We start from the raw sequence: 13354 nt of genomic DNA, 5'->3' as shown, positions 1-13354 counted from the left end.
TTTTCCTCCCCCCCTGGGCCCAGCCACTCTTTGTCCGTTTTGAGCACCCTTAAGTACCGGCAATTAGGTTGTCTCAGCACATAATGGGTAAAAAATTCCCCGGGCAGGCCAGAAGGACAAAACAAAAAAAAAAAGGACACCTAACCCTCAACACTTAGCAGTGCTGAAACAAGGCCATTTTAGAGGTTATTCAATACTGTAATTTCCCTGTTTGTGACTGTAGTAGTCTCCTCCTCACATTCCTTGTATAATCTAAGTTAAATTTAGATAATTCCTTGCAACAGAAATTAAATAGGACCATAGAGTTATAAATTTTATTTTTATTTTGCTTTACACTGAATATTTAATTGTTTCAAATTAAACTGCAGCCTGGTATAGAGAAAAGTCTAGGGCTGGGATTTTTTTTGTTTGTTTTTGTTTTGTTGGGGTTTTTTTGACCAAAAAGTAACCACTGAGATGCCTATTTTTTTCCTTTTGAAGTCTGGAAAATTAATGTGATGGGACAGGAAGCAGAAACAAAGTTGAAGCTGGAGTTGGTGGTCTTGATCACACCAAGAGTTGAGCATACACATCTCAAACACAGAAAAGGACAGCTGAAGAGTAAGAGCAGTGCATTTAATTTTAGGAGGAAAACAGTATCAGAATTTTTAGATCTAACTAAGCAAGGAAGAAGATTGGTCTTGAAGTTTAGCATTGTGTCACAATGAGGAGAGAGCTTTTCTGTAACCAAGTTGAACCAATGTCCTTCCTTCTTGTACCTTGTTTGCCTTCAGCTGTGGCTGAAGTTGCCCTGATTCATGACAGCTGGTTCAGCATTTTCTAGCTTGTGATCACAGATGGTTTGAGTTAACTGATTTTGAACTAAAAAGGGGAAAATTAGTAGTTGGAGAAAGGAAGAGTATTATATGGGGCAGGAGGGTGTGTTGGGAAGGATTGGTTGATATTCTATATGTTTGAATGTTGAAAATGGTATGCTGCCTCTAATCCTACCTGTCCTTTCTATTTGTGAGTTAAGAACAAGAAATGGGGATTTTGAAAATTCTATTAAGGTACAAGGAGGCTGGGAACAGTTCCTTTTGGTGACAGAATAAGAGTGAGAGAAGGAAACATTTTCTGTCTTTGTGGAGACTCTTTCCTTACAGACCTGCTGGCTCTCAGGGTATTATTTATTTTAACTTGGTAGGTTATGAGTTGAGAAGTGAATTTTGGGGGGTTTTGTTTGGGTTTTCTGGTTGTGCTGTAAGCACAGGCAGTTGTGAGGACAAAGTGTTCAGTCACTGTAAGTTGTTGTGGTCAAACAGCTGCTCCAAGTGACTCATGAGCCAGATGTATTTTGCTCTTGCTGTTGGGTGTGGAGTTCTGCCATGTACAAAAGTAAAGGCCTCAGAATGGCAGCTTGGGTTCAGTGCTGGTCTGAGGTGGGAATGGGGTTCTTTTGGCTCCCTACCCAAGGAGTGCAAGTGCCAGTTGTTAGTGCAACTTCTCTGTTAAGAACAGCTATTCTAGTTAGGCTCTTAAAAGGGATTTTGAGTAGTTTTCAGCATATGGATATGCCAGAATGAAGATACATTGTGGACTCTGGGACTACCATCTGATATGCTAAAGCTATACTTCTAGAACAAAGTAAAGATGTGAAGTTGTTGCTGTTTTGAATCAACTGCTGTTCTTTCAGACAGCTCAGTAATACTTGAGACCTGTCAGGCAAAATATGACAAATTTGAGCTAGGTATCTTTTGGTTTAAAGCTGCCTTTCTAGAATATGCTTACGTGTTTTTATCTTTGACATGTTTTTGCTGATGTCAGATTATGCAGGATGGTAATTTAATGTAGCTTTTTAATATGGATTAAGTGGATTGTGTTTTCCTCCATGTTTTCTGGTGGGCTGGTGTTGAAATGCTGTTGGGCAAATGTGTCCTGTTTTGATGCCATGCTTTAAATTCTTTGCTAGAAAGCAAAAGACCAAATTAGTTGATAGGCAGACCACCATGTTTTGACTCCAAGAGAACAGAACAAAAGCTTAAGAAAATGTAGTGATTGCAGTGTGTGTGCTCCTGGAGCTGGCTACCCAAATAGTATGAGGGAGCACTTCAAGAAGGCTGAGATTGAGAAGTTCTGAGGAACTCGGTGTGACTAACTGATTTCACATCTCTGCTGCAGGGTATAGGAAACTGCCACCACTTTATACACAAAGTGAAAAGCAGATCAAGATTCGCACAAGGCTGTGGTGTCATTAAATTATTTCACCCACTTCCCTGCTACTACGGTCAGTAGAATTTGTCTACTGTGTTTGTTGTCTACTGTGGTTTGAAGCATTTCTGTTGTTTAAAATATTTACCTCTCCTAAGTCTCCTTAGGCCTCTCCCTGACTGCAAGATCATTAGCTGAAACATTCTAAGAAATAATCCAGTTCTGCTTCCTATTTTCAGTAAAAAGTTATGTAAAAAAATAATTTCTTGACTATCTACTGCATATGCACACAGAGACATCCATGTTGCTTGTGGCTTCCAAAAATGCTGAAAAATTGAAATATAGTTGAAATTACATGATTCTGTGATATCAAATAACTTGATTTACTAATAAGATCCTTTGTTTTAGTGAATAACTCTTTCCTTTTTTACACCTTTGCTCATCCAGTTTGAGAGAGAATGTGCATTAGCACAGCAACATTAAAAGAGGGGTTTAAAATTGAACTTACTCCATAAGAAGTTACTACAACTGAGGTTCAAGACAAGTCACTCATTTAAGAAAAAACACAGCTGTGGGCTGTGTACAACCCAAAATTTGCCTCATCACTTGCATTTCAATTCCTGCTTGGCATGGCTACTAATCATGTCACCAAGAAAACCTCTATGACTGGATGAATATTATCCTAAAGTTTGCATAAAATCACAGAAACTAAATCAACTAAGTTAGTAAAACTTCTGCTTATTTTTTGTAATGAGGCATGTGTCTAGCTTCAATCTCTTTTGGTTGGTTTTTCAGTAGGTCTGAACTTTTGTCATGGTTACTTTTTATTGGAACACTTCTAAATAATTTGGGGTTGCACAGCACGTGGTGTGTTAATGCTTTCTTTTTATTTTTAGTATGCTAGAACTATCTGTTCCACCCTACAGCATGAGCTGGCTTTCCTTGGTCACATTCCTTGCAGTTCATCTGCCTATAAATGTTTTTAGAGTACATACACTGATGATGCTAACATAATGTTGTGTTAAGTCATTAACAATAAAAATCAAACAAAAAATTTTGTCATCTGTTGTGCCCAAACACATTCTACTACTACTGCAAAATTGAGCACCCTGTATTTTTAATAAAAATCTTCTTTGGAAGCTTTTAATCTAAAATCAGCATTTATGATAGCTGTTGAGTGTATCTTTGGAGGGATTTTTTTTTTTTTGTGGAAAAATGACTTGGGTTTTGTGGAAAGCAAAGAGCAAAAGTTTATTTGTGATTAGGGCAAGCAGTGTGAAATGTGTTGCCTCAGACTTAGGGAGTACATGAATTCGTTTTCCAAGACATCAGGAAATGAAGGAGCCTACAGGAGAATATATTCCTGTTCAGCTAGCAAGTTATATTTTCTGAGAGGTGGGTGATTTTCACTTAATAATCTTCATCCAAAACAAAACTATTATTCTGCAGTGTTGTGATATAAAGCACAGTATATTTACAAAGCAGCAGAGGTTGCTACTTCTTCCTTTACCTCAGTAATTATTGATCTAAAAATACTAACAAACTTACAGGCGCCTGCAGTTCACAAACTGCAGTTTTTGCAGCAGGCTCTGTAGGATTTTGAGCATACTTTAGGAGTAATGATTCTACTGGTGGAGCCTTGAACTTAAACTGCTTTTAAGCAAGAGTCATAGATCTTGTGATCCCACAGTGGAAAAGGAAAACAGGTGCTAGGGCTAGATGTAATGGCTCTTTCCATTTTTACCATTGCTCTGACAGCTTGCCCTAGGAAGCTTTCCCTTTAGAAAAGAGATAAAATAATAAACAGGACTGGCCAGGCATATACAGTGCTTGCAAGAAAAGAGATAAAATAATAAACAGGACTGGCCAGGCATATACAGTGCTTGCCAGCCTCTGCCTGTTGCCGTAAATCTTTAACCCATAAATTAAGAGTTGGTCCTTTACTTGTTTATGCAGCAACAAAACATGAGATGTGTAATTCACTAACACCGTAGTTAAATCTGTGTTGTCTGACAATGTCTATGCCTGTCTTTAAAAAAAAAAGTCTTGAATAAGCAGTTGATTCAATGCAATATCTCTGTATTCTTTACCAGATCCAGACCTGTATCTAAATAGAGCTGCAAACGCCCACAGTCCTGTATGTAGTAATAGTTATGTATTTAGTATCAGTGCCTTCTAACACAGTTCCTTTTCCCTCATAGTAGAAAAGGTTTTGAAGTGAGAATTCTGTACATGTTTGAGTCAGTATAAACAGCTTTGCACTGGTATTGTTCTCAATAACAGCTGTTCAGGGATGAACAGAGCACCACGTCACTGGCACAAACCTAGATTACATCAAGAAAGGAAGAACAAGCAGAACTGATGCTACTTCATCTGGATCACCACAGCAGATACCATGTTAGGACCCTTCAACACTCAAATGAGCATTGCATCCACATTAGGATCTTCTCTGTAAGAATGCTCAGGAAAATAAGTGTTTAATACCTATGCATAATATATCACTTCTGGCATGTCAGTGTCCAAATCTTGGTGGGTTAACCAAGCTTTTTTGAAAATGCATGTCCACCTACCTTACTGCTTTTATATTAATTTCTTCTATGATGCAGCCTTTTCTTCAAACCCTTGTGCTAGTTAATAATTATAGCAATGATGGCTTACATGAATTATCTCAAATGAGTATTTAAAGGGTTAGACTCCTGATTCAAATCATGCTGATTTTTACCCTTTAGATAGTGGGGTGACTCAAAATGCTTGTGTCAGACGTCTTTAACCTCTCCAGCTGTCCTGCCAGTGAGGATGAGTCAGAAGCTGCAGTCCTACAATGAACACACCCTAAATCTGGAAAGCTCAGCTGTTACCATAACTGATTTGGCAGCTTGGGACAGGATGGGGACTGGTACATTACTGAGGTGACAGTAGCTTTTCCAGAGTGAGCCTGCATCTTTCAAAGAGAGGAAAGTCTTGTTGTCCTTTGTCTTATTCTACACTGATAGTGAAAACAGTATTTTCCAGGGGAGCTGAGCTGACTGAGCTATAGTAGAGACTGTGTCCTTGGTAACTTCTGAGGCTGATAGTATGGAACACTTTGTTCACTTCCTACACTGGCATTTGGGGAAAGGTGCTGAACTTGTAGAACATGTGTGGTATAGGATGCGACTGGTCTGTGGTCCCTTGAGTCTTAAAGAAAGATGTCTGGTCCAGGCAGAGAAGACTCCATTAAGAACTGGGCATTCCCACTGATTTCAGTGTGTGTATATATACATATATACATATATATGTACTCGGTCCTAAGGTATCTATGCTTGTGTCACCCAATGGTGATAAGGGGAAAGGCAGGTTCTTTTAGGGATCTTAGGCAGAATGATAATGATAATAATCTGTAGTAACAAAGCTTTATTTTCTTAGCAGCCTATTATAATCAATATATCAAATAATTTATTGCTATAATGGCACTGGACTTCTAGAAGCAGAATCAAGGTAATCCAATTTAGAAGTAGCCTAATATTGCATTTAAAATACAACTTAACTTATCATTACAGTTGTGCCCTAACTCAAGCTTATGATACAACCTAATTTACAATTACAGCTCTGTGTGCTGTTAGGCTTCCCTCAGGATCAACAACAGCACCTCGCTGGCCGGGTGCCTGGGGCCTCCAGGGCTGGCAGGAATGGGAGTAATTGTCCTGGTGCCCAGCAACCTTGAGGCAGGTGGGGAGGGGAAGAAAAAATCTCTTTGGTTTGTCTGCTTGGATCACAGGACCTTTGGGGCCTGAAAATGAGGGGATGTGAACAAATACATCACCAACTTGGTTAAAGAGAGAGGCTGCTTGGCTTATAGAATGGCATTGGTTATGCTAACCACATAATACAGGGTCAGGAGCAGGGGTACTGGATTCATACACATGGATGGTTTTGGTAGCACTGCCCTGTGGGTGTCAAGTAGAAATACCCCTCCTCACAGTGAGAGTAAGAAAATACTTCGTAGAAAGTCATTCTGTACAAACTGTGGTTGCATTTGTGGCCTTTGCTGCCTTGAAGCTTTCCAAAGGGGAGCTCTGCACTTCATGACCACCTGGCAACTGCATATACAACAGAGTGATTTTACCCTTTTCAATTAGCCATAGTTATAGACTGCTGTGGTCAATAGATTTTTTTCACACTGTTCCAAAGAAACTCCACAGATCTAACAGCAAATTTTTTATTGGTATTTCTTTTAAAATTTCATTTAAAATGTCCAGTCTATAGGCATGTTGAAAGAATGCTTTCCTGAGACTTTGTTGATGGTTACTATGGCTGCATGTTTGAGTAGATTTGTGATTTGGTTTTGCTTTCAGAGTAGTACTAAAACTATTACACAAACAATGCTTTCATTTTGCTTCCACAGTATCTTCTACAGGCTTCAAAAGAAATGCACACAGGAAACAAGATTTAGTTCTAGCATTTTCATCGTTATCTTTAAAATCTAGATTTTACAGTGGTAATAATAAAATTTCCAACTGCTTTTGAATATTTTATTTTTTTTTTAGCTAGCAGGATTTTGAGTAGTCTGCTGAATAGATCTGAAAAGGAACTAGTCTGTATAGTAAAGTTACTAAGCCTGACATCTGCTTTAGTCAGGATCTGTTTTCAAGTACTTTAAGTACTTGAAAATAGAATTGTCTTGCTTTTATTGTGTTTCACCTCTCTTCATAAATCCTTTGCTGGGAGGAGAGAATCCCAAGGTATAGTGCACCCTAACTCAAGCTTCTTAGCTCCTCACTTCCAGTGCTAGGATATTGTTTTGGATGGGATGCATGCTTTTGCTTTTGGATCTGAAATACTTAATTATAGAACTGATATAAGTAAAAGCATTAAAAAAAGTTACTCTGCCCCAGGTATCTAAAGAAATATTTTTGTGTGTGTTTTTTTAATCTAATTTGCCTTGATAGTTATTGCAATAGTTATTGCAACCTAGTGCAGGAGGTAGCACAGCAGTAAGAGAGTGAAAAGCACTGAATAACACTGCATTGTAAGGGAAGGCAGAGGGGGAAGAAAATGTTATCAAACTAGAGCCATTCATGTCCTTAGGATTCTTGCACTGTTCTATCTCTGAAGGAATAGCACTTATTTAAAGTTAAGGACAACAGTTTCTTAAAAATAACATCAAGAAAAACCTTTGTTTATTTAGGAGAAAAAATATTATATTAATGGGACTTGTTTAGTAATATAACTACTAAATGTGCAAGTGGAATGTCCTAGTGGTCCTCTGTGTATGTTACTGGCTTGGTAATAAAATAACTTAGAATACAGATTTTAGAGTACAGATTCTGGTTCATAAGGCTTGCCAGTAATTCCACGCTTGTATCAGAAATAACGTGGCCAGCAAGACCAGGGCAGTGACTGCCCGTCTGTACTCAGGACTGATAAGGACACACCTTGAATCCTGTGTCCAGGATTTTGGGCCCCTTACTACAAGAAAACATTGAGGTGCTGCAGCATGTCCTGAAAGGGGCAATTGAGCTGGCGAATGCTCTGGACAACAAGTTTTATGAAGAGCAGTGGTGTTTGTCTACCATGGAGAAAAGGAGACTCAGGGGAGACCTTATCGTTCTCTACAACTGCCTGAAAGGAGGGAGAGGAGATCAGTTTCTTTTCCCAAGTAATAAGCAACAGGACAAGAGAAAATGGCCTCACGTTGCATCATAGATTGGATGTTAGGGAAAATTCCTTCACTGAAAAGGTGGTCAAGCATTGGAACAGGCTGCCCAGGGAAGTGGAGGAGTCCCCATCCCCAGAGATGTTTAAAAGACATGGGGATGCAATGCTTAGGGACATGTTTTATTGCTGCACTTGGCAGTGCTAGGTTGATGGCAGGACTTGATGATCTTAAAGGTCTTTTCCACCCTAAATGATTCCAAGGTTTTCTAATTTTCAGCTGCTTTGCTCATACAGCAAAATATTATTACAATCACAATTCCATGATTTTCAGGTGCTTTAACAGAGCACTTGACACTTGTACCCCAGCACTGAAGGACAGACCTTAATGATGAGGAGTGAAGTCAAATGAATATTAATTTATGTCCCTAAAAGATGCGTTGTTGGGCAATGACTCTAGCTCTTTTCTAGGGGAGGGGAGGGAAGTGACACAGTGTTGAGACTACATTAGAATTCCAGGATAAGGCACCAAATATGTGCAAACCACAGAAAGAATCTGCCAGAACTGTGAAGTCAAGATGCTCATCTGTGTTGAGTTCCTACATCTGAATAACACAGAAAACTACCAGTTGCAGGAGGTTCTCAAATTAATGGTCAGTTTGTGTGGGGAAGAATAAGTAGCCTAGCATGGAGGACAACATTAATGCACATTTGGTAAGGGCTTGATTACATTTGACCAACTCAATAAAGGTGATGACAGCTGCAATTGCAGTTGCAGCATAGATAGCATTTCAGTCACCAGCTGTCCACTCAGCCATGGTGGGTGGCTGGTACAGCAGTAGTTATAACCAAACTGGGAAGGAAATTGCAGAATCTTGTGGAAACTACAGTAAATCACTGGGTTTTTTTCCTAGTATCTCTGACAATACAGGGAAACTAGAAATTTGGGCCATGTTTCTGGAAATCAAGTAATTTTTTTTTTTATTTATAAAAACTTACAGGAACCTGGGCTAACAATGACAACAGTAGATTAGGCACAGACAGAAAATTACAGTTCCACCTATTTGGATTCAGGTAAATTAGATTGAGATTAGCCAGTTTGGTTTGTTTTATTTTCAGTCTTGGTGTTTTATGGTTTAAACTGGCTGAAGAGAGTTTTTAAATGGTAATTAGCATGGGGAGACATGATATGACAGACTCCACACCCACAGAGCAGGTGTTTTTTATCCATTCAAATCATATCTCTGAATGGCCTTGACAGCAGACTAATCTAATCTAATTTTTTCTTGAAAATAAGGTTAATTTTAAAACTTAATAAGAACATTGTTGCTTTTCTGTGTCAAATACATGTTTAAGGCTGCTCACTGGTACTTTGTGAAGAATTTCTACTGTGCTTTGCATAACAATAAGCCAATGTAAGGGACATTCTTGTTTGAGGAAAGCTTTGCTGTCCTCTGGAATTGAGATGAAAGAACAACTGTTTTATGGAGGTCCTAATGTTTGGAATGTGAAATTGCATGAAATGGAGGCCTTAGAATAAGTAAATCATGGATGTAGTATGTGGTTTATAAACTAGCTTCAGGAAAGGTAAAAGTTTCTTTTCATGTTTTACTCTGATTAATGAGCCCTTCATTGCCACAATGTTCAGAACTTCTGCATAACAAAATCCTCTATGAAGCAAAGAAAATTATGCTAACAGGTTTTTGTATCTACTTTTCATTTTAAAGTTCATTTCATTTAAAAGTGTTAAGTTTGGATGACCAAATGATCACAAATACTTTGGAGGTTTTTTTTTATTTCCATTGCATTTCCATCATTACCAACACATGGTCGCAGCAAGCTGCTCTAAAACTTCAGTTAAGTTTTGTGCCAGGTGTACTGCCCATGAAATCCTCTTCCCTCTTTTTTCCAAATTTACCATCTTTTCAAAAGCTTAAATATAAAGATTAACTTTGTAGAAAACCCTGAAAATCAGGTAATCTGTCCTGAACTCATTGTTAGCAGGTTAAGAAATGGGTTTCAACTCAGATACTTTTTTGCTTCCTTTTTAAAGATGGAGGTCTTTTATGGCACCAACATTTTAAATATGTAATTTTTTTAAGACACTAAGTTTAACTGAATGATATCTCAACTAAACAATGCTATAGCCTGTTTTAAATATAACTTTTCCAATTTTGTAACTCTTCCTCATATTAGGAGAAAAGTATTTTAAGAAATACCAAGCATTTTTAAGGTGTATGGAAGAGCTTGTCTAATTGGGAAAGTGTGTTTCAAGTATTCCTCACACATAAGCAAAGAAGAAATGGATACCATTTCTGTGCTATTTGCAAAGCAAGTTATCTTGGAGGGATTCACAGTCAATATGAATGTAGGTCTAAATTTTCCTTTCAAGAAAGAAAAGACACTGTCATGAATGGAAGTTGGTTTCAGTTATCGTAGCTTAATTTTAAATATACTGTGGGGAACAGTTATCAAAACTTAATTTTGAAACTTGATGCCAGCCTTTGTTTTATCACTGTCTATTAAACATCCAGTGTGCTGACTGTGCCATCTGTTCTTCCTGCAGGGCATAAAAAAGAAAATTAATCATTTAGCCATCCAAAACAGAGTGGTACTTGAATCAGATGCACAAGTATGGCATAACTGAATGAATATTACTTTGGAAGATTAATCTCTATAGAAGCTCTCTGAAATGTCATCTACCTTGCCTACTCTGTCTGGTTTCATCATAAATACAGACATCTGAGACCATCCTTGTTTCAAGGAGCATTAATTTAAAGCTAGGCTTCTTAGGGACCACTTTAGATTCAAAGTGAGCCTAGTATGTGCAGAGCTTGGACTTCCAGGAACACTTTCAGTTATTTAACTGGTCTAATAATTTTTTAAAGGTGGAATGCTTGCATCAGTTTTGGCTGTGAGATGCTCTGCTGTGATCCAGGATGGTCTACTTTTGGCTGGATATCTGTGCTTGTTCCAGGAGTAAGATTTATGCAAGCTCAGTGTCTGATTTGTCTTGTGCTCTCATATGGATCGATACTGATGAATCAATCAAATGCTGGCCTTTCAAGCAGGACAAATAGTCATTTCAAAAAGGAGGGGAGGGTATTGCCTTGAAATCTGTCACCCTACTTTTGTCTCCTGTCATTTTCAGTTTCTTGTTTTGCATATGCTGTTTGTCTTAAGGAAAATCTGCAGACCGGTATCCCTTGGGGAGCTGACTCATGCTTTACTCAGTCTGTTCTAACTGGAGTTCAGAGACTGCACTTCAGACTTATAAGAGCCAGACTAACAGCACAAGCAGGACTGTTGACCCCTGCTGCATATTCCATTGTAGGGGAAGAAAACAGGAAGTCAGAGAAGACAGGTTAAGTTCATATCAGAAATGTTCTGTTACGTGAAGGCTTCTTTTCAACCCCTACTTGTAAATGTCCTGTGGAACAAGAGTCCCCATCCCAAGTTATTTCTCTTAAAGCACATCAAAACTGGACTATCAGTGGCCAAAGCTCCTGTGATAGAGTATGGGAGTGCTGTAGGTCTGTCTGCTGCTCAAGCACAAGAGGAAGAGACCAGCGACAGATTTGATTTTCAGGCATATGGGATGTCAAAATAACCAAATAGTGATATGAACAGCTACCTAACTTTATTCTTTAGCCTCCTGCCCAGATTTAAGGTGCTGCTAACTATGTAACCTCTCCATGAAAGCTGTGGAATAAAAGTGCTGGAAATCAGATATTTCCTGTTGGCAGCACTCCCTTAGTCCCCAGGCACTAGGTCCCAGTTGGAGCTCTGACATGGGGGGGAACTATGGGCCCAAGGGTGGAGGAACAGAATTTCCTGGGTCCTTGAGGGGTTAGTTCAGGGATATGGGAAGAGATCTGAATTCCCAACATTTCACAATATCTTAAGAGTTTTAAAGTGTTATGTTTTTATGGAGAGGGGAGGGTGAGAACTGCATTGGGGAAGATTTAAATAACTTGACCTGTCTCAGAGCTGGTAATTACCACATTTATGCAAGCTAAGTACTGCAGTGTGGAAAAAGATTACAGCACTGCTTATGAAGATACTGGGGAGTCAAATAGCCCCAGATTAAAGACCAGTGAGTTTTGCAATGGCTGGATTGTAAAATAATGTAACCAAAAACTTTATAAACAGGGACAAGCAGTTACCTTGTGCTCAGACCTTCTAAGACAATGAAATAGAAACCTAATGGAAGCCTTATTTGTGTTGTACATTGCTAACACTTTATGTTAAGTATTAAATAAATAACTTCCAGTTCTTAAGCCTTAAGGCTCCAGAAGATTTTTTTTTTCTTAAACTGAGGTTTAGAAAGAAAGGTTAAAAGACTTCCCTCAACTGTAAGACATTGGAAATCAAGTTACACTGCAATCATTTCACCATGGTGATGTTCAGTCTACTAGAGAAATGAAAACAATTAAGTGCACGTTTTTACTTCTGTCTCAGCCAAAGATAGAGGTTTACCTTTTGAAATACTGTCCAACAATTCTGCAAATCAACTCCTATTTTCAAATGCAAGTCGTAAACAAGAAATATAAGATGCAGAGCAATACTGTATCCGGATTAAGTCACAACCATATTCTTCTCTCTGCTTATCTAACATTTGTATCTAGATAAATAGAATCCGGTGGGAGCTTGCTGCATGTACATGTCAGGACGAAAAATTACTTGGAAAATTACTGTAAATTCGTGTTTAAATTCAAAAGGCATTTATTTAAGTTTTCTCATTCCAAATAGTAACCCTGAAAAGCTAAGCCATAAACTTAGCAATTGTGACTTCTCTCAGGAATGATTTAGGGACTATAAATCAAAGCGTTTGTTACAGGCTGTGGTAGGCTGCTAATGATGTGATGAAAGGGTCACGTATACAGCTTGAAACAGAAATATTGTAATAACTTAATTTTCCTGCAATCTACCCTGCTAAAGGTTCTGTTCTCTTCCCTGTGCCATTGTGCTTCATTTTCACTGCAAACTGAAGCAGATCAAACTCACTGAGATTTGAGACTTTGTCAGAAATTTCAACGATATTAGTAACACTACCAGTTGATGAAGGTTGGTTGGGAAAATACTAATTTTAGTTCCATAGAACAACGGTTTAAAAACTATTTGCAGTTAATATGTGATTAAGTTTTACAAAATATGTGGTAGAGTACCAAAAGAAAATAAAATTTAGTGCATTTCACCATTCATTAGGCTGTTTCCCTTGAGATATTCAGTTTCTTTTTGCAGTTTCAGTAGCTGATAGGTCGAAGTCTAAATACAAGATGCCTTGCAGAGGGGTCTGCTTTAGGGGTCTGCCCGAGATGCTTTTGTGGGGAGTGAGCTTGGATGTTCATGTTGTGCATACGCCCTGTTTACTTATGTTTTTGAGCTGACTAGCTATTCTTCACATTTCTCCCAGGCTGTTTGGCAACCCTAGGCTGTGATAAACGCTTAGAAGGCCCGCTCCGGACACTCACCCGCCCTTCCCTGGGAACCGGATCGCTCCCCCTCAGCCGGGCCCCGCCCCTCGCCACGC

At 38.6% G+C, this 13354-nt stretch overlaps 2 long non-coding RNA genes across 2 annotated transcripts; one reads left to right on the top strand and one right to left on the bottom strand.

Annotated features, from left to right (window-relative positions):
* Window positions 1-300: 300 nt before the first annotated feature.
* Window positions 301-13349, bottom strand: LOC117244052. The gene is made up of 2 exons (XR_004496428.1): window positions 13296-13349; window positions 301-593 (listed from the first exon to the last, which is right to left on the bottom strand). It is a non-coding gene; the product is annotated as an uncharacterized LOC117244052 (long non-coding RNA).
* On the top strand, window positions 2163-6817 carry LOC117244051. The gene is made up of 3 exons (XR_004496427.1): window positions 2163-2263; window positions 3482-3582; window positions 4471-6817. It is a non-coding gene; the product is annotated as an uncharacterized LOC117244051 (long non-coding RNA).
* Window positions 13350-13354: the final 5 nt, after the last annotated feature.

Source organism: Parus major, chromosome 3, assembly GCF_001522545.3.
Source record: "Parus major isolate Abel chromosome 3, Parus_major1.1, whole genome shotgun sequence".
Classification (NCBI taxonomy): Eukaryota; Metazoa; Chordata; class Aves; order Passeriformes; family Paridae; genus Parus; species Parus major.
This window is presented reverse-complemented; position numbering and strand designations above follow the sequence as displayed.